Source organism: Bombina bombina, chromosome 2 (genome assembly GCF_027579735.1).
Source record: "Bombina bombina isolate aBomBom1 chromosome 2, aBomBom1.pri, whole genome shotgun sequence".
NCBI lineage: Eukaryota > Metazoa > Chordata > Amphibia > Anura > Bombinatoridae > Bombina > Bombina bombina.
Genome location: NC_069500.1, coordinates 461,504,308 through 461,531,354, shown reverse-complemented (window position 1 = coordinate 461,531,354; position 27,047 = coordinate 461,504,308). Strand labels below are relative to the sequence as shown.

The 27,047-nt window shown below is 37.3% G+C and overlaps 1 protein-coding gene across 1 annotated transcript in view; it reads left to right on the top strand.

The window, feature by feature from the left end:
* SEZ6L (seizure related 6 homolog like) overlaps positions 1-27,047 on the top strand; it is a 371,674-nt gene that overhangs the window by 158,571 nt on the left and 186,056 nt on the right. The gene's annotated exons all lie outside the window — the stretch shown is intronic.

Below are 27,047 nucleotides of genomic sequence, written 5' to 3'. Positions count from 1 at the left end.
AATTACAATTAAATTCAATAAACTAAATTACGAAAAAAAAAACCCCACTAAATTACAGAAAATAAAAAAAGAATTACAAGAATTTTAAACAAATTACACCTAATCTAATCCCCCTAATAAAATAAAAAGCCCCCCAAAATAATAAAATTTCCCTACCCTATACTAAATTACAAATAGCCCTTAAAAGGGCCTTTTGCGGGGCATTGCCCCAAAGTAATCAGCTCTTTTACTTGTAAAAGAAAAATACAATACCCCCCCCAACATTAAAACCCACCGCCCACACACCTCTACTCTAAAACCCACCCAATCCCCCCTTAAAATAACCTAACTCTAACCCCCTGAAGACCTCCCTACCTTGAGCCATCTTCACCCAGCCGGGCAGAAGTGGTCCTCCATACGGCAGAAGTCTTCATCCGATCGGGGCAGAAGAGCTCCTCCAGATGGCACAAGGCTTCATCCAGACGGCATCTTCTATCTTCATCCTTCCGGAGCGGAGCCATCTTCTATCCAGCCGACGCGGAGCCATCCTCTTCAAACGACATCCTAACGAAGAATGAAGGTTCCTTTAAATGACGTCATCCAAGATGGCGTCCCTTGAATTCCGATTGGCTGATCGGATTCTATCAGCTAATCGGAATTAAGGTAGGAAAAATCCTATTGGCTGATTGGATCAGCCAATAGCATTGAGCTTGCTTTCTATTGGCTGTTCCAATCAGCCAATAGAATGCAACCTCAATCCTATTGGCTGATTGCATTAGCCAATAGGATTTTTCCTACCTTAATTCTGATTGGCTGATAGAATCATATCAGCCAATCGGAATTCAAGGGACGCCATCTTGGATGACGTCATTTAAAGGAACCTTTATTCTTCGTTAGGACGTTGTTTGAAGAGGATGGCTCCGCGTCGGCTGAATAGAAGATGGCTCCGCTGCGCTCCAGAAGGATGAAGATAGAAGATGCCGCCTGGATGAAGCCTTCTGCCATCTGGAGGACCTCTTCTGCCCCGATCGGATGAAGACTTCTGCCGTATGGAGGACCACTTCTGCCCGGCTGGGTGAAGATGGCTCAAGGTAGGGAGATCTTCAGGGGGTTAGAGTTAGGTATTTTTAAGGGGGGATTGGGTGGGTTTTAGAGTAGGGGTGTGTGGGTGGTGGGTTTTTATGTTGGGGGGTATTGTATTTTTCTTTTACAGGTAAAAGAGCTGATTACTTTGGGGCAATGCCCCGCAAAAGGCCCTTTTAAGGGCTATTTGTAATTTAGTACTGGGTAGGGAAATTTTATTATTTTGGGGGGCTTTTTTATTTTATTAGGGGGATTAGGTGCAATTAGTTTAAAATTCTTGTAATTCTTTTTTTATTTTCTGTAATTTAGTGTTTGTTTTTTTTCGTAATTTAGTTTATTGAATTTAATTGTAATTAATTGTAGGAAGTTTAGGTAATTTATTTAATGATAGTGTAGTGTTAGGTGTAATTGTAACTTAGGTTAGGATTTATTTTACAGGTAATTTTGTCTTTATTTTAGCTAGGTAGTTATTAAATAGTTAATAACTATTTAATAACTATTGTACCTAGTTAAAATAAATACAAAGTTGCCTGTAAAATAAATATAAATCCTAAGCTAGCTACAATGTAACTATTAATTATATTAAAAAGGAGAGAAAAAGTCCAACGAAGCCAGATGATAATAATAAAATATAGTTCACTTTATTCCATTAAAAAGTAGAGGGTAGTAGTACAAAACCATGTGGTTAGGCAGTTAGCAAGGTATAATCTGACCGGTTTTCGGTCATATTGACCGTAATCATAGAATAGCACCTGTAAAAAGGTGCTCCCTTTTATGCTAAACACACAATGATTTGATTGGTTAAAAACAAATGCCAACACTTAACCCTTTAGAAGCTTACTCTAATTAACATATATATACTATACATGGTATTTACATTTGAATCACACAATGTTGATGATAGACTTTAGAAAGTTGCCCAGAGTTATATTTACAATGAAAAATAGAGAAAAGTTATACAAAATATATCAGAACATATAGAAAGAAATATATGTATATGAATACACAAAAAACAACAAATTCCAAAATAAGTACTCCCATATACAGATGAAAATGTACATCAATATATGTGTGCTGGCCAATGCAAATATACAAAAATGTTGTTGAGTAAAAACATACACATGTATTTATGAAATAAAAATAAAAATGAAAACATAAAAAGATATCAGAATACAATAGACCAGAATGAGTAATGGGGGCAGGGGTACAGGAACGAAGATAGATCTCTATGCAGGTATAAAATAAGGCACACACATATACACTTTCATATATATAAGAATATGTAAATGCATATTCATATCCACATATATATATTACAGGTTATATGGATGCCACTAAAAATTGATGCAGCAAGCATCAATCTTTAGGCACCAGTTGTGTGTAGAAAGAGCACCCGAACAGAGTGAACATCATGGAAAAAATATTGATAATAATAATAATTATTGATAATTACACATGAAAAGGGTATAACTATTATTAATCTATATAGGCAGTAATTTTGTTAGTTGAATCTACTTTTAAAAACACCGTAGAAACGTACATTAAGATTAAAGTGTTAAGTAAGCCTATATAGAAAACCTAAATGGTATACCTTAAATAAATGATGTATATAGTAATCCTAATATATAATGTGTTTACTGAAATGTCTCACTTATAAGAGGAATATCAAATTTGAGGGGTCTGTAAAATAATTATTATATTTGTAATTATTTTAATAATCATTATGATAATTTTAATAGTTAATATGAAATGAGGTTTAAATGACATTAATCACTTCTGCCAGAAGTTTATAATGTTTTTCTCTGAGTTAAAACCCAATGGTACTAAACATCTGGTTTTGAAAATCCAGTATATTTCTTGTTTACAGAGTATAGACAGCTTGTCTCCACCTCTAGGCAGTATTTTTATTTGTTCAATAGCCTGCCATTTAAAATGAGTCACATCTTGTTGGTGGCAGTCTATAAAATGGGAGGAGAGTGCTGAACATCTGCGTTTACTTGAAATGTAAGACAGATGTTCTCTGATTCGTTTGCCAACTTCTCTAGTTGTTCGTCCTGTATATTGTTTTCTACACTGGGTGCACTCAATGATGTAAATGACAAAGGTGCTCTTGCAATTAATGCATCCCTTAGTATCATACTGTTCTCCTGTAACATGTGATCTAAAGGTATTTGAGATACTCAGATGATCACATGAAGTGCAGGTTTTTCGGCGACATTTATAAGTGCCATTGTGTCTCATCCAGAATGACCCTGAAGTAGAATCAGCTCTTAACATACTTGGTGCAAGAATGTTGCCCAAGGTAATATTCCTTTTTGGAACGAACATACAGCCTTGTTCAATAGTCTGTCTAAGACCTTTATCTCCCATCAAAATGGGAAGATTTTTCTTTACTATTTTACATATATCATCATATTGATTCGAATATGATGTGATAAATTTCGGTTTAGACAAATTCAATTTTTATGTTTTCATTTTTATTTTTATTTTTATTTCATAAATACATGTGTATGTTTTTACTCAACAACATTTTTGTATATTTGCATTGGCCAGCACACATATATTGATGTACATTTTCATCTGTATATGGGAGTACTTATTTTGGCATTTGTTGTTTTTTGTGTATTCGTATACATATATTTCTTTCTATATGTTCTGATATATTTTGTATAACTTTTCTCTATTTTTCATTGTAAATATAACTCTGGGCAACTTTCTAAAGTCTATCATCAACATTGTGTGATTCAAATGTAAATACCATGTATAGTATATATATGTTAATTAGAGTAAGCTTCTAAAGGGTTAAGTGTTGGCATTTGTTTTTAACCAATCAAATCATTGTGTGTTTAGCATAAAAGGGAGCACCTTTTTACAGGTGCTATTCTATGATTACGGTCAATATGACCGAAACCGGTCAGATTATACCTTGCTAACTGCCTAACCACATGGTTTTGTACTACTACCCTCTACTTTTTAATGGAATAAAGTGAACTATATTTTATTATTATCATCTGGCTTCGTTGGACTTTTTCTCTCTTTTTTATTACACTAAGGGGGGTAGTTATCAAGCCGTCTACTTTTCTGGCTTCGCCGGCCCAATACGCCCGCCTAAGCTCGCCTACCTTCGCCGCAGCAGACCTTGAATACGTTCGCCTAAGTTATCAAATAAAGCTGTCAAAAAGCCGCGGGGCGATGAGCAGCGGACTGTGACAGGTATCACTCATCCGATCTCGCTGCCCTTCGGCTTTTTCCCAGCTTTATTGCTAGCCTGTCACTAAGCACTCACACTAAACTGCACTGTTCTACCCCCTATACCGGCGCCCCCGGAGCCCCCCGCAACTAAATAAAGTTACTAACCCCTAAACCGCCGCTCCTAGACCCCGCCGCAACTCTTATAAATGTATTAACCCCTAAACCGCCGCTCCTAGACCCTGCCGCAACTCTTATAAATGTATTAACCCCTAAACCGCCGCTCCCGGACACCGCTGCCACCTACAGTATACCTAGTAACCCCTATCCTGCCCCCCCTACACCGTCGCCACCTATAATAAATTTATTAACCCCTATCCTGCCCCCCACTACGCCACCGCCACTGTAATAAAATTATTAACCCCTAAACCCTAACGCCCCCCTAACTTAAATATTAATTAAATAAATCTAAATAAATTAACTCTTATTAACTAAATGAATCCTATTTAAAACTAAATACTTACCTTTAAAATAAACCCTAATATAGCTACAATATAAATAAGAATTATATTCTAGCTATCTTAGGATTTATATTTATTTGACAGGTAACTTTCAATTTATTTTAACCATGTACAATAACTATTAAATAGTTATTAACTATTTAATAGCTTACCTAGCTAAAATAAAGAGAAATGTACCTGTGAAATAAATCCTAACCTAAGTTACAATTACACCTAACACTACACTATACTTTAATAAATTATTACTATTTAAAAATAAATACTTACCTGTAAAATAAACCCTAAGATAGCTACAATATAATTAATAATTATATTATAGCTATCTTAGGATTTATATTTATTTGACAGGTAACTTTGTATTTATTTTAGCTAGTTAGAATAGTTATTAAATAGTTATTAACTATTTAATAACTACCTAGCTAAAAGAAATACAAAATTACCTGTAAAATAAATCCTAACCTAAGTTACAATTAAACCTAATACTACACTATCATTAAATTAACTAAATAAACTACCTACAAATAACTACAATTAAATACAATTACATAAACTAACTAAAGTACAAAAAATAAAAAAGCTAAGTTACAAAAAATAAAAAAATAAGTTACAAACACGTTAAAAATATTACAACAATTTTAAGCTACTTACACCTAATCTAAGCCCCCTAATATAATAACAAACCCCCCAAAATAAGAAAAATCCCTACCCTATTCTAAATTAAATAAATTTCAAAGCTCTTTTACCTTACCAGCCCTTAAAAGGGCCATTTGTGGGGGCATGCCCCAAAAAGTTCAGCTCTTTTGCCTGTAAAAGAAAAATACAACCCCCCCAACATTAAAACCCACCACCCACATACCCCTAATCTAACCCAAACCCCCCTTACAAAAACCTAACACTAATCCCCTGAAGATCATCCTACCTTGAGTCGTCTTCACTCAGCCGAGCCACCGATGGAACTGAAGAGGACATCCAGAGCGGAAGAAGTTAATCCTCCAAGCGGCGCTGAAGAAATCTTCCATCCGATGAAGTCATCATCCAGGCGGCGCTGAAGAAGTCTTTGATCCGGCCGATGTCATCTTCCAAGAGGCGCTGAAGAGGTCTTCTATCCGGGCGAAGTCATCTTCCAAGCCGGGTCTTGAATCTTCCTTCCGCCGACGCGGAACCACCTTCTTCACCGACGGACTACGGCGAATGACGGCTCCTTTAAGGGACGTCATCCAAGATGGCGTCCCCTCAATTCCGATTGGCTGATAGGATTCTATCAGCCAATCGGAATTAAGGTAGGAAAAATCTGATTGGCTGATGGAATCAGCCAATCAGATTGAGCTTGCATTCTATTGGCTGTTCCGATCAGCCAATAGAATGCGAGCTCAATCCGATTGGCTGATCCAATCAGCCAATCAGATTGAACTTGAATCTGATTGGCTGATTCCATCAGCCAATCAGATTTTCCTACCTTAATTCCGATTGGCTGATAGAATCCTATCAGCCAATCGGAATTGAGGGGACGCCATCTTGGATGACGTCCCTTAAAGGAGCCGTCATTCGTCGTAGTCTGTCGGTGAAGAAGGTGGTTCCGCGTCGGCGGAAGGAAGATTCAAGACCCGGCTTGGAAGATGACTTCACCCGGATAGAAGACATCTTCAGCGCCTCTTGGAAGATGACATCGGCCGGATCAAAGACTTCTTCAGCGCCGCCTGGATGATGACTTCATCGGATGGAAGATTTCTTCAGCGCCGCTTGGAGGATTAACTTCTTCCGCTCCGGATGTCCTCTTCAGTTCCATCGGTGGCTCGGCTGAGTGAAGACGACTCAAGGTAGGATGATCTTCAGGGGATTAGTGTTAGGTTTTTGTAAGGGGGGTTTGGGTTAGATTAGGGGTATGTGGGTGGTGGGTTTTAATGTTGGGGGGGGTTGTATTTTTCTTTTACAGGCAAAAGAGCTGAACTTTTTGGGGCATGCCCCCACAAATGGCCCTTTTAAGGGCTGGTAAGGTAAAAGAGCTTTGAAATTTATTTAATTTAGAATAGGGTAGGGATTTTTCTTATTTTGGGGGGTTTGTTATTTTATTAGGGGGCTTAGATTAGGTGTAAGTAGCTTAAAATTGTTGTAATATTTTTAACGTGTTTGTAACTTATTTTTTTATTTTTTGTAACTTAGCTTTTTTTATTTTTTGTACTTTAGTTAGTTTATGTAATTGTATTTAATTGTAGTTATTTGTAGGTAGTTTATTTAATTAATTTAATGATAGTGTAGTATTAGGTTTAATTGTAACTTAGGTTAGGATTTATTTTACAGGTAATTTTGTATTTCTTTTAGCTAGGTAGTTATTAAATAGTTAATAACTATTTAATAACTATTCTAACTAGCTAAAATAAATACAAAGTTACCTGTCAAATAAATATAAATCCTAAGATAGCTATAATATAATTATTAATTATATTGTAGCTATATTAGGGTTTATTTTAAAGGTAAGTATTTAGTTTTAAATAGGATTCATTTATTTAATAAGAGTTAATTTATTTAGATTTATTTAATTAATTATTTAAGTTAGGGGGGCGTTAGGGTTAGACTTAGGTTTAGGGGTTAATAATTTTATTACAGTGGCGGCGGCGTAGTGGGGGGCAGGATAGGGGTTAATAAATTTATTATAGGTGGCAACGGTGTAGGGGGGGCAGGATAGGGGTTAATACATTTAATATAGGTTGCGGCGGGTTCAGGGAGCGGCGGTTTAGGGGTTAATACATTTATTATAGTTGCGGTGGGCTCCGGGAGCGGCGGTTTAGGGGGTAATAACTTTATTTAGTTGCGGCGGTGTAGGGGGGGTCAGATTAGCGGTGTTTAGACTCGGGGTACATGTTAGGGTGTTAGGTGTAGACAGCTCCCATAGGAATCAATGGGATGTCTGTCAGCAGCGAACTTGTACTTTCGCTATGGTCAGACTCCCATTGATTCCTATGGGATCCGCCGCCTCCAGGCTGGCGCTTTGAAAACCAGGTACGCTGGGCCGTAAAAGTGCCGAGCGTACCTGCTAGTTTTTTGAGAACTAGCAAAAGTAGTGAGAATGTGTTGCACTTGTGTGCGGAACATCTGGAGTGACGTAAGAATCGATCTGTGTCGGACTGAGTCCGGCGGATCGAAGTTTACGTCACAAAATTCTACTTTTGCCGGTCTCGAGCCTTTGATAACTAAGGCGAATCTGCCTCGCCACAAATACGCTGCGGATATTAAGCCCTGCAGTGTAAGCCGACACTGGATCCCTACGGATTGGTCAGCACACCGTCACATGGTTTGCTACGTCACATTGCAGAGGAGGAACGAGATTTCATTAGCGATTGGCTGTTTCAGAGACCAGGTGACACGGAACTACGAAGCTATACCACGGAGCCACAATACAGCCGATGAAGAAGTTCCATGCTGACAAGGAGTGGAGCCATTATTCAAGAATAGAGTGAGTCTAATACTCCGGCTATATTTAGAAAAGTGTCTTAAGCCGTATTTATTCTTTGTTTTGCTCTATACTCCGTGTCCGTTGGAGTCTCTGCTGTTATCTTCATGGCCCTTTAAGCTCTTTAAGCACATTTTATCATACATATTGTGCGGATATCAACCATTTAGAGAACCACCGAGGATTGCAAGTACTTTTTTGCCACTGTGACACCTAGGTAATTTATTATATATTGAACTTTGGGCATTAGAGACCTCCTGATTATGGTATCTATTTTATACCTATGGACTATTATTTAGTGTCTATATTAAGGACTGGTCTCTATACACACTATTTCTTCCCTGATAGCTTGTTCTTTTTGAATGTATCTTAAACAGGCTCAGAGAGATTTTTTACTTCTAGTGTGTTCCTTGCCCACATACCCAAATTAACTTACCTGGGACTACTAAGGACATTAACTTTATGGATGGACTTTTCACACTACTAACCTACTTCTCTTTTTTTATTAATTATATTGTAGCTAGCTTAGGGTTTATTTTATAGGTAAGTATTTAGTTTTAAATAGGATTAATTTATTTAATTATGTTACATTAATTTTGTTTAATTTAAATTATATTTAATTTAGGGGGGGTTAGAATTAGGGTTAGACTTAGGTTTAGTGGTTAATAAATTTATTATAGTAGCGGCAACGTTGGGATCGGAAGATTAGGGGTTAACAAATGTTGGTAGGTGTCGGCGACGTTGGGGGGGCAGATTAGGAGTTAATTAAATTTAACTAGTGTTTGCGAGGCGGGAGTGCGGTGGTTTAGGGGTTAATACATTTATTAAAGTGGTGGCGATGTTCGGTCGGCAGAATAGAGGTTAATAATTGTAGGTAGGTGGCGGCGACGTTGGGAGCGGCAGATTAGAGGTTTATAAGTATAATGTAGGTGGCGGCGATGTTGGGGGCAGTATATTAGGGGTTCATAGGGATAATGTAGGTGGCGGGGGTGTCCAGAGCGGCAGATTAGGGGTTAATAATATTATGCAGGTGGCAACGATGTCAGGGCAGCAGATTAGGGGTTAATAAGTGTAAGATTAGGGGTGTTTAGACTCGGGGTTCATGTTAGGGTGTTAGGTGTAGACATATTTTTTATTTTACCATAGGAAACAATGGGGCTGCGTTAGAAGCTGGACGCTGCTTTTTTGCAGGTGTTAGGTTTTTTCCAGCCAGATCAGCCCCATTGTTTCCTATGGTGAAATCGTGCATGAGCACGTTTAGCCAGCTTACCGCTACCATAAGCAACGCTGATATTGAGGTGAGATGTGGAGCTAAATTCTGCTCTACGCTCACCTTTTTGCGGCTAACGACAGGTTTAAAAAAACCTGTAATACCAGCGTTGGCTTAAGGTAGCGTTAAATAAAAGGCTTGTTAGCAACGCACCCCTGTTAACGCCAAACTCGTAATCTCATAGGCCTAGATTTGGAGTTTGGCGGTAAAAGGGCTGTTAACGCTCCGCAGGCTTTTTTCTGGCCGCACCATAAATTTAACTCTGGTATCGAGAGTTTAATCAAATGCTGCGTTAGGCTCCAAAAAAGGAGCGTAGAGCATTTTTACCGCAAATGCAACTCTCGATACCAGAGTTGCTTACGGACGCGGCCGGCCTCAAAAACGTGCTCGTGCACGATTCTCCCATAGGAAACAATGGGGCTGTTTGAGCTGAAAAAAAACCTAACACCTGCAAAAAAGCAGCGTTCAGCTCCTAACGCAGCCCCATTGTTTCCTATGGGGAAACACTTCCTACGTCTGCACCTAACACTCTAACATGTACCCCAAGTCTAAACACCCCTAACCTTACACTTATTAACCCCTAATCTGCCGCCCCCGCTATCGCTGACACCTGCATATTTTTTTTAACCCCTAATCTGCCGCTCCGTAAACCGCCGCAACCTACGTTATCCCTATGTACCCCTAATCTGCTGCCCTAACATCGCCGACCCCTATATTATATTTATTAACCCCTAATCTGCCCCCCTCAACGTCGCCGACACCTGCCTACACTTATTAACTCCTAATCTGCCGAGCGGACCTGAGCGCTTCTATAATAAAGTTATTAACCCCTAATCCGCCTCACTAACCCTATCATAAATAGTATTAACCCCTAATCTGCCCTCCCTAACATCGCCGACACCTACCTTCAATTATTAACCCCTAATCTGCCGAGCGGACCTCACCGCTACTATAATAAATGTATTAACCCCTAAAGCTAAGTCTAACCCTAACACTAACACCCCCCTAAGTTAAATATAATTTACATCTAACGAAATTAATTAACTCTTATTAAATAAATGATTCCTATTTAAAGCTAAATACTTACCTGTAAAATAAATCCTAATATAGCTACAATATAAATTATAATTATATTATAGCTATTTTAGGATTAATATTTATTTTACAGGCAACTTTTTAATTATTTTAACCAGGTACAATAGCTATTAAATAGTTAAGAACTATTTAATAGTTACCTAGTTAAAATAATAACAAATTTACCTGTAAAATAAATCCTAACCTAAGATATAATTAAACCTAACACTACCCTATCAATAAATTAATTAAACACAATTCCTACAAATAAATACAATTAAATAAACTAGCTAAAGTACAAAAAATAAAAAAGAACTAAGTTACAAAAAATAATAAAATATTTACAAACATAAGAAAAATATTACAACAATTTTAAACTAATTACACCTACTCTAAGCCCCTAATAAAATTACAAAGCCCCCCAAAATAAAAAAATTCCCTACCCTATTCTAAATTAAAAAAGTTACAAGCTCTTTTACCTTACCAGCCCTGAACAGGGCCCTTTGCGGGGCATGCCCCAAGGATTTCAGCTCTTTTGCCTGTAAAAAAAAACATACCATACCCCCCCCCCAACATTACAACCCACCACCCACATACCCCTAATCTAACCCAAACCCCCCTTAAATAAACCTAACACTAAGCCCCTGAAGATCTTCCTACCTTGTCTTCACCATACCAGGTTCACCGATCCGTCCTGGCTCCAACATCTTCATCCAACCCAAGCGGGGGTTGGCGATCCATCATCCGGTGCTGAAGAGGTCCAGAAGAGGCTCCAAAGTCTTCCTCCTATCCGGCAAGAAGAGGACATCCGGACCGGCAAACATCTTCTCCAAGCGGTATCTTCAATCTTCTTCCATCCGGTGCGGAGCGGGTCCATCTTGAAGCAGGCGACGCGGATCCATCCTCTTCTTCCGTTGTCTCCCGACGAATGACGGTTCCTTTAAGGGACGTCATCCAAGATGGCGTCCCTCGAATTCCGATTGGCTGATAGGATTCTATCAGCCAATCGGAATTAAGGTAGGAATTTTCTGATTGGCTGATGGAATCAGCCAATCAGAATCAAGTTCAATCCGATTGGCTGATCCAATCAGCCAATCAGATTGAGCTTGCATTCTATTGGCTGTTCGGAACAGCCAATAGAATGCAAGCTCAATCTGATTGGCTGATTGGATCAGCCAATCGGATTGAACTTGATTCTGATTGGCTGATTCCATCAGCCAATCAGAAAATTCCTACCTTAATTCCGATTGGCTGATAGAATCCTATCAGCCAATCGGAATTCGAGGGACGCCATCTTGGATGACGTCCCTTAAAGGAACCGTCATTCGTCGGGAGACAACGGAAGAAGAGGATGGATCCGCGTCGCCTGCTTCAAGATGGACCCGCTCCGCACCGGATGGAAGAAGATTGAAGATGCCGCTTGGAGAAGATGTTTGCCGGTCCGGATGTCCTCTTCTTGCCGGATAGGAGGAAGACTTTGGAGCCTCTTCTGGACCTCTTCAGCACCGGATGATGGATCGCCAACCCCCGCTTGGGTTGGATGAAGATGTTGGAGCCAGGACGGATCGGTGAACCTGGTATGGTGAAGACAAGGTAGGAAGATCTTCAGGGGCTTAGTGTTAGGTTTATTTAAGGGGGGTTTGGGTTAGATTAGGGGTATGTGGGTGGTGGGTTGTAATGTTGGGGGGGGTATGGTATGTTTTTTTTTACAGGCAAAAGAGCTGAAATCCTTGGGGCATGCCCCGCAAAGGGCCCTGTTCAGGGCTGGTAAGGTAAAAGAGCTTGTAACTTTTTTAATTTAGAATAGGGTAGGGAATTTTTTATTTTGGGGGGCTTTGTTATTTTATTAGGGGGCTTAGAGTAGGTGTAATTAGTTTAAAATTGTTGTAATATTTTTTTTATGTTTGTAAATATTTTATTATTTTTTGTAACTTAGTTCTTTTTTATTTTTTGTACTTTAGCTAGTTTATTTAATTGTATTTATTTGTAGGAATTGTGTTTAATTAATTTATTGATAGTGTAGTGTTAGGTTAATTGTAGGTAATTGTAGGTAGTTTATTTAATTAATTTATTGATAGGGTAGTGTTAGGTTTAATTATATCTTAGGTTAGGATTTATTTTACAGGTAAATTTGTTATTATTTTAACTAGGTAACTATTAAATAGTTCTTAACTATTTAATAGCTATTGTACCTGGTTAAAATAATTAAAAAGTTGCCTGTAAAATAAATATTAATCCTAAAATAGCTATAATATAATTATAATTTATATTGTAGCTATATTAGGATTTATTTTACAGGTAAGTATTTAGCTTTAAATAGGAATCATTTATTTAATAAGAGTTAATTAATTTCGTTAGATGTAAATTATATTTAAGTTAGGGGGGGTGTTAGTGTTAGGGTTAGACTTAGCTTTAGGGGTTAATCAATTTATTAGAATAGCGGTTAGCTCCGGTCGTCAGATTAGGGGTTAATAATTGAAGGTAGGTGTCGGCGATGTTAGGGAGGGCAGATTAGGGGTTAATACTATTTATGATAGGGTTAGTGAGGCGGGTTAGGGGTTAATAACTTTATTATAGTAGCGCTCAGGTCCGCTCGGCAGATTAGGGGTTAATAAGTGTAGGCAGGTGTCGGCGACGTTGAGGGGGGCAGATTAGGGGTTAATAAATATAATATAGGGGTCGGCGGTGTTAGGGGTAGCAGATTAGGGGTACATAGGGATAACGTAGGTGGCGGCGCTTTGCGGTCGGAAGATTAGGGGTTAATTATTTTAAGTAGCTGGCGGCGACGTTGTGGAGGGCAGGTTAGGGGTTAATAAATGTAATACAGGGGTCGGCGGGGTTAGGGGCAGCAGATTAGGGGTACATAAGTATAACGTAGGTGGCGGTCGGCAGATTAGGGGTTAAAAATTTTAATCGAGTGGCGGCGATGTGGGGGGAGCTCGGTTTAGGGGTACATAGGTAGTTTATGGGTGTTAGTGTACTTTAGGGTACAGTAGTTAAGAGCTTTATGAACCGGCGTTAGCCAGAAAGCTCTTAACTCCTGCTATTTTCAGGCGGCTGGAATTTTGTCGTTAGAGCTCTAACGCTCACTTCAGAAACGACTCTAAATACCAGCGTTAGAAAGATCCCATTGAAAAGATAGGATACGCAAATGGCGTAGGGGGATCTGCGGTATGGAAAAGTTGCGGCTGAAAAGTGAGCGTTAGACCCTTTAATCACTGACTCCAAATACCAGCGGGCGGCCAAAACCAGCGTTAGGAGCCTCTAACGCTGGTTTTGACGGCTACCGCTGAACTCCAAATCTAGGCCATAGAGTTTTCTTTCATTACTCAGACCATACAATTTTAAACAATTTTCCAATTTACTTTTATTATCTATTTGGCTTGGTATACTTTGTTGAAGGAGCAGAAATGCATTACTGGGAATTAGCTGAAAACCAACCACAAGAGGCATATATGTGCAGCCACCAATCATCAGCTTCTGAGCCTACCTAGAGATACTTTTTAACAGAGGATAGAAAGAGAACACAACAAATTAGATAACATAAATAAATTGGAAAGTTATTTAAAATTGCATGTTGTATATGAATCATGAAAGAAAAGAATTGGATTTCATGTCTATAAAAATACATAAACACATTTCTCTATGGTTTTGGTGCACAACAGGATAATTGCACGTGTCATCAATTAACATCACTACGCACTATAAAAAGGGTTTTCTCAACATATAGGCCCTTTAACCTCTGATGCATTTGCTAAACCAGCCAAATCCCATCTTATTTGTAATTAATAGTGTGTGCATTGCAGAGGTTACAGCTTTGCTGTGTCACTACTGTCATTTCATCACTATAGTGGCCCTTTATATAACTGAACAATTTGCTTCAGTTTTGTAGAAAGTGAAAGAATTTAATACATAAAAAAAAAACACTTGTCAGTGAGTATACAGCAAGTTATAAGAATATGTTGAGGTTATGGCTAACAAACATAGTGCAAGATTACATATGCGGCGTCACCCGCAAAAGCCGCCGACACCGGTTTTTACTTTGTTTTGGTATCACATATACAGCGCCGCATATAAATGCTGCATGTATACTTCACCCGTCACCCGCAATTTTTACTCCCTTAAGCTGTATCACATATTCAGTGCAAGGACTTAAGTGTCGAAATTGGAGAAATTATACTCCATTTTCACCTCGCCACACATAGGCAGACGCAGCAAGACTTGCGCTGAGTATTTGTGCACCATAACCCCCTGAAAATAGTAACTAACACCTAAAGTATGTGCAATATCTATTTTCCTCCTGAAAATAACTAACACCTAATGCATGCGCAATATCTATCTACCTGTCAACCGCCAATCCCCACCGCAGTAACTAATAAACGATATAAACCCCTAATCCATTAACCCCCACATCGTAAAACATCTAATTAACCTATTAACCCTTAATCCGCCAATCCCCACAACGCTATATACCTAATAAATGGCTAGATTTAGAGTTTTGCATTAGAAGGGGTGTTTTTTTTCCCCCGCACCTTTTAAACAACGCTGGTATTTAGAGTTCTCTGAAGGGCTGCGTTAGGCTCCAAAAAGGGAGCGTAGAGCATAATTTACCGCCACTTCAACTCTAAATACCAGCGTTGCTTACGGACGTGTCCATCTTAAAAAACGTGCTCGTTCACGTTTCCCCCATAGGAAACAGTGGGGCAGTTTGAGCTGAAAAAAAAAAACCTAACACCTGCAAAAAAGCAGCGTTCTTCTCCTAACGCAGCCCCATTGTTTCCTATGAGGAAACACTTCCTAAGTCTGCACCTAACACCCTAACATGAACCCTGAGTCTCAACACCCCTAAACTTACACTTATTAACCCCTAATCTGCCGCCCCCGCTATCGCTGACCCCTGCATTACACTATTAACCCCTAATCTGCCACTCCGGACACCGCCGCAACCTACATTATAACTATGTACCCCTAATCTGCTGCCCCTAACATCGCCGACCCCTATATTATATTTATTAACCCCTAATCTGCCGCCCCCAACGTCGCTGCTACCTTACCTACACTTATTAACCCCTAATCTGCCGACCGGACCTCACCGCTACTATAATAAATGTATTAACCCCTAAAGCTAAGTCTAAACCTAACCCTAATACCCCCCTAAGTTAAATATAATTTAAATCTAACGAAATAAAATAAATCTTATTAAATAAATTAATCCTATTTAAAGCTAAATACTTACCTGTAAAATAAACCCTAATATAGCTACAATATAAATAATAATTACATTGTAGCTATTTTAGGATTTATATTTATTTTACAGGCATCTTTGTATTTATTTTAACTAGGTGCAATAGCTATTAAATAGTTAATAACTATTTAATAGCTACCTAGTTAAAATAATTACAAAATTACCTGTAAAATAAATCCTAACCTAAGTTACAATTAAACCTAACACTACACTATCAATAAATTAATTAACTAAACTACCTACAATTATCTACAATTAAATCAACTAAACTAAATTACAAAAAAAACAAACACTAAATTACAAAAAATAAAAAAAGATTACAAGAATTTTAAACTAATTACACCTACTATAAGCCACCTAAAAAAATAACAAAGCCCCCCAAAATAAAAAAATGCCCTACCCTATTCGAAAATAAAAAGTTAACAGCTCTTTTACCTTACCAGCCCTTAAAAGGGCCTTTTGCGGGGCATGCCCCAAAGTCATCAGCTCTTTTGCATTTAAAAAAAACATACAATACCCCCCCCAACATTACAACCCACCACCCACATACCCCTAATCTAACCCAAACCCCCCTTAAAAAACCTAACACTAAGCACCTGAAGATCTCCCTACCTTATCTTCACCGATCCGTCCAGAAGAGGCTCCGAAGTCTTCATCCTATCCGGCAAGAAGAGGTCCAGAAGAGGCTACGAAGTCTTCATCCTATCCGGCAAGAAGAGGACATCCGGACCGGTAGACATCTTTATCCAGGCGGCGTCTTCTATCTTCATCCATCCGGCGCAGAGCGGGACCATCTTGAAGCAGCCGACGTGGATCCATCCTCTTCTTCCGGCGACACCCGACGAATGAAGGTTCCTTTTAGTGACGTCATCCAAGATGGCGTCCCTTGAATCAGCCAATCAGATTCAAGTTCAATTGGATTGGCTGATCCAATCAGCCAATCAGATTGAGCTTGCATTCTATTGGCTGTTCCGATCAGCCAATAGAATGTGAGCTCAATATAAAAACACAGCTTAATCTAATGCTAAACTACCAATAGCCCTTAAAAGGGCCCTTTGTGGGGCATTGCCCTAAGTTAAACAGCTCTTTTACCTTAAAAAATCCTAAGTCCCGCCTCTAACAGTAAAACCCCCCACCCACCAAACCCGAAAATAAAAAAACCTAACACTAAAAAATACTAAACTACCCATTACCCCTAAAGGGGAATTTGTATGGGCATTGCCCTTAAAAGGACATTCAGCTATTTTACTGCCCTTAAAAGGGCATTCAGCTCTTTTTCAAAGGCCCATTAATTTAAATCCCCAATAAAACAAAAACCAAACCCCCAAAAAATAAAACAAAAAGCCTAAGTCTAACCCCCAGATAGGTACTCACGGTTCCTGAAGTCTGGCGGTGAAGTCTTCTTCCAAGAGGCGATATCTTCAATCTTCTTCCAGAAACAAGCCGGAGCGGAGCGCGGAACTGAAGACTGCTGACCACGGAACTGAAGACCGGCGACTGGAATTCAAGGTACGTGTTTAAATATGGGGTACAGTGCATTCCTACTGGCTGATTTGAGTCTTTAAATTCAAATTAGCCAATAGGATGAGAGCTACTGAAATCCTATTGGCTGATTTGGTTTATTATTTTATGTAATGTTAGAATTTTTTATTTTTTGTAATCTTAGATTAATTTAATCTTAGTTTTTTTTGTTTTGTTTTTAAGTAATGTTACCTTTTTTATTTTAATTGTTTGTAATTTAGTATTTTTTAATTTAGGTAATTGGGGTTAATTTAGGGGGTGTTAGGTTAGAGGGTGTTAGGTTAGGGGACTTAGTAATTTAATTAGTTATTTGCGTTGTGGGGGTTTGGCAGTTTAGGGGTTAATAGTTTTATTAGGATTATTGCGTTGTGTAGGTTTGGCGGTTTAGGGGTTATTATTTTTTTAGGATTATTGCGTTGTGTGGGTTTGGCAGATTAGGGGTTAATAGATTTATAAATTGTTATGTGAGTTAATGGCAGAATAGGGTTTAATAGTTTTAATAGGGACTTTGCGATGTGGGTGAATGGCGGATTAGGGGTTAATACATTTATTAGGTAGTTTGTGATTTTGGGGATGGCGGATTTAGGGGTTAATACTTTTATTAGGTAGATTGCGATGTCGTTGAATGGCAGTTTAGGGGTTAATAGTTTAATTAGGCATATTGCATTGTGGAGGGGTTGTCGGTTTAGGGGTTAATACTTTTATTATTAGTTCTACTGTGGGTTTGATGTCGGATATAGGGGTTTTACGTGTTGGGTTTATTTTTGGGAGGCGATTTAGACTTTTACAGGAGATTTGAGATTTTTTTTATTTTCTTAGGCGCCGGCAGTTTCTAACGTGCGTAAGTCACTGGCGACTCCAGAAATTTGTATTTACGCTCATTTCTGGACATCACTAGTTTATCCGACTTACGGCACTTTATGAACTGCCGGCGCCGTATATGTGATACCCTGATGTGTGAGGTGAAATTACGGGAGGCACAGGTTTCAGCAGTTGCACTAAAGCTTGCACCGCATATGTAATCTCGCCCAAGTAATTGCACATTTTTATTGTGTGATGCGTTTACTGTGTAATGACATTTTTAAATTTAATTAATTATTTTTTTTGTAAAACCTGACACCAGCTTATATAAATTTTAAAGCAATATTTTTCCGGTATTTATCCCCAGGGCTCAATTTTTTTGCATGTGCAAAAAAATAAAAATGTTCTATATATATAAATGTGTAACTGTTTAATCAATTAAAAGAAGGGGTAAATATTCTAAGAACTAGTAGTAAAAAATCATTATGGATTTAGGAAAATCCAGAAAATAATTTATTTTGTTGTATTCTTTGAATTTCTTTCCGAATGAAAAAAGAGCAGTCCTTATAATTAAGGGCTGAATAATGGTGCAGCAAAAAATAGTTCCTTCCTTCCTTTTGTTAGAACTGGTGGTCTAAAGGCAGGAAAGGCTTCAGATTTACACTGTTCAATAAATATATCCAGCAATTTTATTGTCAGTTGATTGATTTCTGTGTCAGACAACAAGTATATAAGCTTCACTTCTTCTGGCTAAACCTGACCCCATTGAAAAAAGAAACAATCTTTTCTTTAGCACTGCTACTAGCTTGTAGCAATACCAATACCTACTACTTTAAAGGGATAGTCTAGTCAAAAATAAACTTTCATGATTCAGATAGAGCAAGCAATTTTAAGCAACTTTCTATTTTACTTCTATTATCAATTTTTCTTTTTTCTCTTTGTATCTTTATTTAAAAAAAGCTGGAAAGTAAGTTTAGGAGCCGGCAAGTTTTTGTTTCAGCACCTGGGTAGTGCTTGCTGATTGGATGGCGGTATTTAGACACCAATCAGAAAGCGCTACTCAGGTGCTGAACCAAAAATGGGCCGGCTTCTAAGCTTACATTCCAGCTTTTTAAAATAAAGATACCAATAAAACGAAGAAAAATTGATAATAGGAGTAAATTAGAAAGTTGCTTAAAATTGCCTGCTCTATCAGAATCATAAAAGTTTAACTTTGACTATACTATCCCTTTAATTTAAGTTTAAAGGGATATGAAACAAAACAATGTATTTTGTGATTCAGACAGTGCATACAATTATTAAAAATGTACTTCTAATATCAAATTTGCTTTGTTCCCATGGTATTCCATGTAGATGAGATACATAGGTAGGTGTCTGGAGCAATACATGGCATACATGACAGGAAATAGTGCTGCCCTCTAGTGCTTTTTAAGTTGGATAACAATCTTGCAAAACTGCTGCCATATCCAGACAGGTGCACGCTCCTGAGTTTATTTCCCTGCTTTTCAACAAAAGATACAAAAAGAACAAATAACATTTTATAATCTAAGTAAATTAAAAAGGTATTTCAAATGGCATGCTCTATCTGAATCATGAAAGAAACATATTGGGTTTCATGTCCCTTTAGGCTGCTGTTTTGCTTCTTTTCTGCTGCAATGAATATGTTTCCCATAGGAAATATGGGGTTAAGAGTGTCCATTAAAGAAATAATAATGTTTTCAAAATGATGTTGAACCAAATTATCCCAGGAACTAGTCTTGGATGAAACAGAATAAATTGTTTTTTCATGAACAATAATTTGTACAAAATAAACTTTTTTTGTGTGTGCACATGTCTAGTAAAAACTGTTCAAGAAATAGTAAATTAAAATATGTTCACATCCCTGAACTGCCTAATCATACCGTGGACTTCAAATCCCTGCCTAAGGTACTCCTAGCTCTGCCCACAGAACACATAAACATCTCCGCCTTGTCCAACCCTGACACCAAAGAAACTACTGTGACTCTTCCCACAGCTCTCCCTGATTCTGTCCCTAGCCTCTTCACCCCCACAAAGAAAATTTTGGTTCTAAAAGTGTTTTTTGAAGCCCTTTTTCTCTCATGAATATAACTATGTACAGATAGTGGAACCTCAAAAATCATCACAAATTTGTGGCCAGATGGGGAAAAATACATCAAAATAAAGCATACAATGATGGAAAATGCTTGATTTACATCATGAACATGATTGGCTTATCACTCAAATATCTGAAGATCTTTCTCAATTGTAACAGGAAAAGCTACACCCAGCTTTATATATCAACCTCTTTTCACTTTGTTAAAGCTTTTAAAAGATTTCCTTTTCTTAAAAATTGTTTTCTGGGAATCGTTAGGTCATTATTTACTAGGCAGTTTGCTGAACAAGGACAAAGCACAATATTCTTTTATAGCACAGATTACGCTTTGGGATTTAATGTAGTACACAATTTTATGACATTTTTAATCAATAAGTGGATAGTATTTAATTAAGGCAAGAAATTAAATGGCTGGATTATAGTCTGTTTAAAAAAGAAAAATGGCGTGCAAGTAGTTTGAACAAGCTGACTCATTATCCTCAGGCATGGTACCCCAGGATTGGCGTAAAGCTGATGTGGTGCCACTCTTCAAAAAGGGAAGCAGGGATGATCCAGGAAGCTATAGACCAGTTAGTCTGACATCAATAGTGGGGAAGATATTTGAAGGGATTATAAGGGATTATATTGATGAGCATATTCGTGTAAACAAGATTATGAGTTCTAATCAGCATGGCTTTAGGAGAAATAGATCATGTCAAACTAATCTAATTAGATTCTACGAGGAAGTAAGTAAAAATATAGATAAAGGGGAATCAGTTGATGTGATATACTTAGATTTTGCAAAGGCATTTGATACAGTGCCACATGAGAGATTAATGCACAAAATTAAGGGACTGGGAATAGCTGAAAATGTTAGCTCATGGATAAATAACTGGATAAAAGATAGGGAGCAACGAGTAGCAGTAAATGGATCATACTCAGATTGGACAAAGGTAATCAGTGGCGTCCCCCAGGGATCAGTACTGGGCCCTGTTCTTTTTAATATTTTTATAAATGACTTGGAGCAAGGATTAAATAGCGACATCTCTATTTTTGCAGATGATACTAAGTTAAGTAAGGTCATTAGGTCAGAGCAGGATGAACTCTCTTTGCAAAGGGATTTGCTAAAATTAGAACTATGGGCAAGTGAATGGAAAATGAGATTTAATACGGAAAAATGTAAGGTTCTACATTTTGGAAGTAAAAATAAGCAGGCTATGTATTTTTTAAATGGGACAAGACTTAGCCAAACACAGGAGGAAAGGGATTTGGGAGTAGTAATAGATAACAAGCTAAAGATGAGTGCACAATGCAGGGCAGCGGCTTCAAAGGCTAATAAGATACTAGCATGTATTAAAAGAGGCATTGATTCAAGGGAGGAAAGCATAATTCTGTCATTATATAAAGCCCTGGTAAGACCTCACCTTGAGTTTGGAGTGCAGTTCTGGGGACCGATTGCTAAAAAAGATATTGCAGAACTAGAAAAAGTTCAGAGAAGGGCCACAAAGCTAATAAGGGGATTGGAGAAATTAACCTATGAGGAGAGGCTAGCCAAACTGGGTCTGTTCTCTTTAGAAAAAAGGCGCTTGAGAGGTGACATGATTACTTTATATAAATATATTCAAGGCCCATATACAGAGATGGCAGAAGCTCTTTTTATTCCAAGAAAATTGGTTCTGACAAGAGGTTATAATTTAAGGTTGGAGGAAAGGAGATTTAATCTCCTGCAACGGAAACGTTTTTTCACTGTAAGAGCAATAAAATTGTGGAACTCATTACCAAAGGAGGTAGTGAATGCCAATACCATAGATACATTTAAAAATAGTCTGGATAAATTTCTGTATATAAACAAAATTCATGGATATGATTGCTAGTATTAAATGGGTCACATTTTAATGGGGTTATTTAAGCTTAACTGGAGCTTTTTGTAAGTATTTTAGATTTGTATAGGTTGAACTCGATGGACTTCAGTCTTTTTTCAACCTTATCTACTATGTTACTATGTTACTATGTTACTATGTAAAGATGCCTGTGAATCAAGAGGATTTGAGAGACTGCTGAGACTGGTAATCAAATAATGAAACTATAGTAATCATGAATGTGAAAACCAAGTGCTGTCAGTTTATATGACTTCTAGTATATGGGAACATAAGTCTCAGTTGAGCATCAACAATCCTATCCAATAACGCAGAGAGACATTTTATAGAGCAGTCTTAACAGAGTACATTTCTTGATGCTTAAAGTGCATTCAAGTGTATTTTTATAAATGTATAATGTATATTCATAATTGAGCACCGATTACAAGATTTAAATTTGTATGTATATACATACATATATATGTGTGTACATTTGTATGTTAACACATATATACACATACATATGTACACATACACACACATATATACACATACATATGTACACATACACACACATATATACACATACACACACATATATACACATACATATGTACACATACACACACATATATACATATACATATGTACACATACACACACATATATACACATACATATGTACACATACACACACATATATACACATACATATGTACACATACACACACATATATACACATACACACATATATACACATACATATATACACATACACACACATACATACACATACATATATACACATACATATGTACAAATACACACACATACATACACATACATATGTACACATACACACACATATGTACACATACACACACATATATACACATACACACACATATATACACATACACATACATATATACACATACACACACATATATATATATATACATACACACACATATATACACATACACACACATATATACACATACACACACATATATACACATACACATACATATATACACATACACATACATATATATATACATACACATACATATATATATACATACACACACATATATACACATACATATGTACACATACACACACATATATACACATACATATGTACACATACACACACATATATACACATACATATGTACACATACACACACACATATACACATACATATGTACACATACACACACATATATACACACACATATGTACACATACACACACATATATACACATACATATGTACACATACACAAACATATATACACATACATATGTACACGTACACACACATATATACGCATACATATGTATACGTACACACACATATATACGCATACATATGTACACATACACACATATATATACATACACACACATATATACACATACATATGTACACATACACACACATATGTACACATACACACGCATATATACACATACATATGTACACATACACACACATATATACACATACATATGTACACATACACACACATATATACACATACATGTGTACACATACATACACACACACACACACACATATATATATATATATACATATATATATATATATATATATACACACACACACACACCTTGGAGCCCTCCCCAGTCCAATACCTTGTCTTTTAATCATTGATAAAACAATTTTAATTTATATATATATATACTTACTTTTTCCCTTTTTTAACACACCTAAGGTTTGAGCTCAAGCAAAAGCTATACCTGAGTTTTGTAGCCCGCCTCACATAAGAGGGAGATTTAGCACAGCCTTACAAACTTCAGATGTTGTCACACCCAAGGCTTTCGCTCAAGCTTTAAAATTTCACTTTCAACTTATAATATGGGTTTAAAAATGGGAGTGCTACTCTAGCGATGTTAGCCCACAATAGTGCTACCATTTTTACTCTCAATTTGTAATCTAGGCCTGTTTGTTTCACAAGCAATTTTAAAATATTTGCTGTCTCAGTCATAAAGTAGTCCAGGGACATATCCCTTTTTCTTATCTCCTCTGCTCTGGTCAATTAGTGATTTACTAAATCAAGCAAGTATTGTGTAGCATGTTGTAAGTGCATGCTTCTAAATTTTGTAGTATCCACTTTAGCCACAATGTGATCATATTTAAATGACATGGGAAGTGAGCCACTTAAAAATGACAAGTACACTATTGTTTCCATAGTTGTTTTCACTTTGCATAATTACATTTTATGGGGGATTTCATTTTGAGTTTAATGCCCCTTTGAGTCCTTAAGCAGAGGGGTTTCTAATACATTTAGACTGATTATTTTTATACAAAAAAAAGAAAGAGAGAGAAGTGTTCAGCCAGGGAGCAAACAAATGCATAATATCTTGTTTTAGAGAGTAGACTAGTTTTGCCCATACTCTAGTATATCAGTCTAGTCCAGCCTGAAAAAGACAGCCCAGCCCTGAAATAGCAGGCAATATCCATCTGAATGAGATATATGGCAACTCCATACATATGTTTTGCCTTCTGTGGGCCTTGTCATTCACGTTACAAAGTAATATAGGTTAAAAAAAGACTCAAGTCCATCAAGTTCAACCTGGTACATCCATATTTTTGTTTGGATACTAGAAAAATAACTATTGGAAACAATTATATGTTCTTTTGCATTTTATATTCACAGACATGCATATGCTATATGTGCTAACCATTTGTGTAAACCTTTGATGGATCAGTCATTGGGGCATATTTAACAATGTGCGAGCGGACATGATACAAATTAGCGTATCATGTCCGCTGCACATCGATAAATGCAGACAGCATTTATCATTGCACTAGTGCAATGCCGCCCCCTGCAGATTCGCGGCCAATTGGCCGCTAGCAGGGGGTGTCAATCAACCTGATCGTATTTGTTCGGGTTGATTTCTGTCCGCCGCCTCAGAGCAGATGGACAAGTTATGGAGCAGTGGTCTTTACGGAACTTGATAAATATTCCCCATTGTTTTGATTTTTTTTTTTAAATGTCTACATGGATACTCATTCTCAGTAAAATATTCTAGACCTCTACATCAATTATTGAATCAGCCCAAATTAATAAAGACATATATCGAGGAAAGCATTGCTTGTAGTTTAATCAATACTAGAAGAAATTATGAACATATATTTACTCTCCTCTCTCATAATTCTGTCTGGTTTAATAATGTGATTTATAGCATCACTAGCAATGTTCCATTTAAAAAAAAATGACAGTGGAATAGTTATGAAAAAAATATTGTTCATATAAATTAAAATTGAAATGTACTGCATATTCCTACCATGTGATTATCAGAAAAAATATGGGGTAAATAAGTTATATGCTTTTTTTCATTGCTTGCAGTTAGTTTTGAGATATTATTTGAAATGTGATATTGCCAGGCCCAAAGGCAGAACATCTGCCTTGAGATGTCATTGCAGGAAATGCAGCATGTCTTCATAAAGAATAAAGGAACTGTTAATGTTTTTGCTTTGCAGTTCTACTCCACATCAGGCTGTTCTCTTCAAACAGTGTTTTGCTCTGGCTGCACTGTGTACGGTTTCCTTATCACAGTGCAGCCAGAGCAAAGCGCTGTTTGAAGAGAATACTGCCATCATAGCAGTGTCGCCAGCCGTCAGTACAGTGATTTATGTCAGGAAATTTTTCAACCCTGCCCCTCTAGCCACCCAGTCTGCAAAGCTGAGACTCCTGAATGAAAGAAGTTCCTGTGAACTATGTACCTTTTTAATTACTACATTTTTACCTTTTTATGTCTTAGACTAAGAGCAAAGGAAACAAAACTAATTCAAGAAATAGTTTAAAAACTTAACATTTCTTTTTTTTTCTCTGCAGTTAATTTGCAATGCAATTTTCAACTGCTGCAATATATTATCAACTTTGAAAATTGCTTTATTCTAGTTAATGAACACACTGCAACTGTGCTTTGGTGTGACTGCCTAATTTAAAATTGGATTTAATCTCAAAATGACTTGCAGAAACATTTTCACTAAAAAACAATATCATTGCAGACAGTGACTGGGTTGTCAGGTTTGAGGGTTTTTCAGATGTAATTTTTTTAGGTTCAGAAGACAGTGCGGCTTTCTTTGCATTAGAAGAATTCTGTCTAAACACAATTATGAAGTAGAACAAAAACTTTATTGAAAACAAAGGCAGACAAATTAAGATCAGTAAGATACCAAACAGAAACTAGGTGCAATGTCCTGGGCCACTGAGGAACTAGGTGAAATGCCACAGGACACTAAGGAACTAGGGGCAATGCCACAGGACTCACAGGTCAGGACTGCAGTAACAAGATACAAGAACTGGTAACAGTCCACAAGATACTGGAACAGATTGCTTACAAGGCTATAGAGCAGGAAACAGAGAAACCCTGAATAGGGGAAGGGTCAGACAATTTATAGAAGAGCAGCAAGACAGGTGCAAGCAACTGAAAATTAAACGGACAGTATACACCGATTTTCATATAACTGCATGTAATAGACACTACTATAAAGAATAATATGCACAGATACTGATCCAAAAATCCAGTATAAAACCTTTTAAAAACTTACTTAAAAGCTCCCTATTTAGCACGGTTTATGAGTTTAGCCTGGGACACCAACTGAAAGGGGCTGAGAGCAGAACCTCACTCCCCCCCTTCCCTTGAATATGTAAAGACCCCTTATACAAGCAGGAGCAGTCTGAAGTCTGTATACATCTAAAACTTTGGGGCGTGGCTAGGAGTCTTAAAATCAGCACAATGTTATTTAAAAATAAGCAAAACTATACATTTTTACAAAAACACACAAAGATGGTCTATATAAATAGATCATCTACAAAACATTTATGCAAAGAAAAATCTAGTGTACAATGTCCCTTTAATCACAGAATGAATGGGCCCTCTTGTGGCTGAGAAGTAAGCTGCAACTGAAGAATTTAAAGGA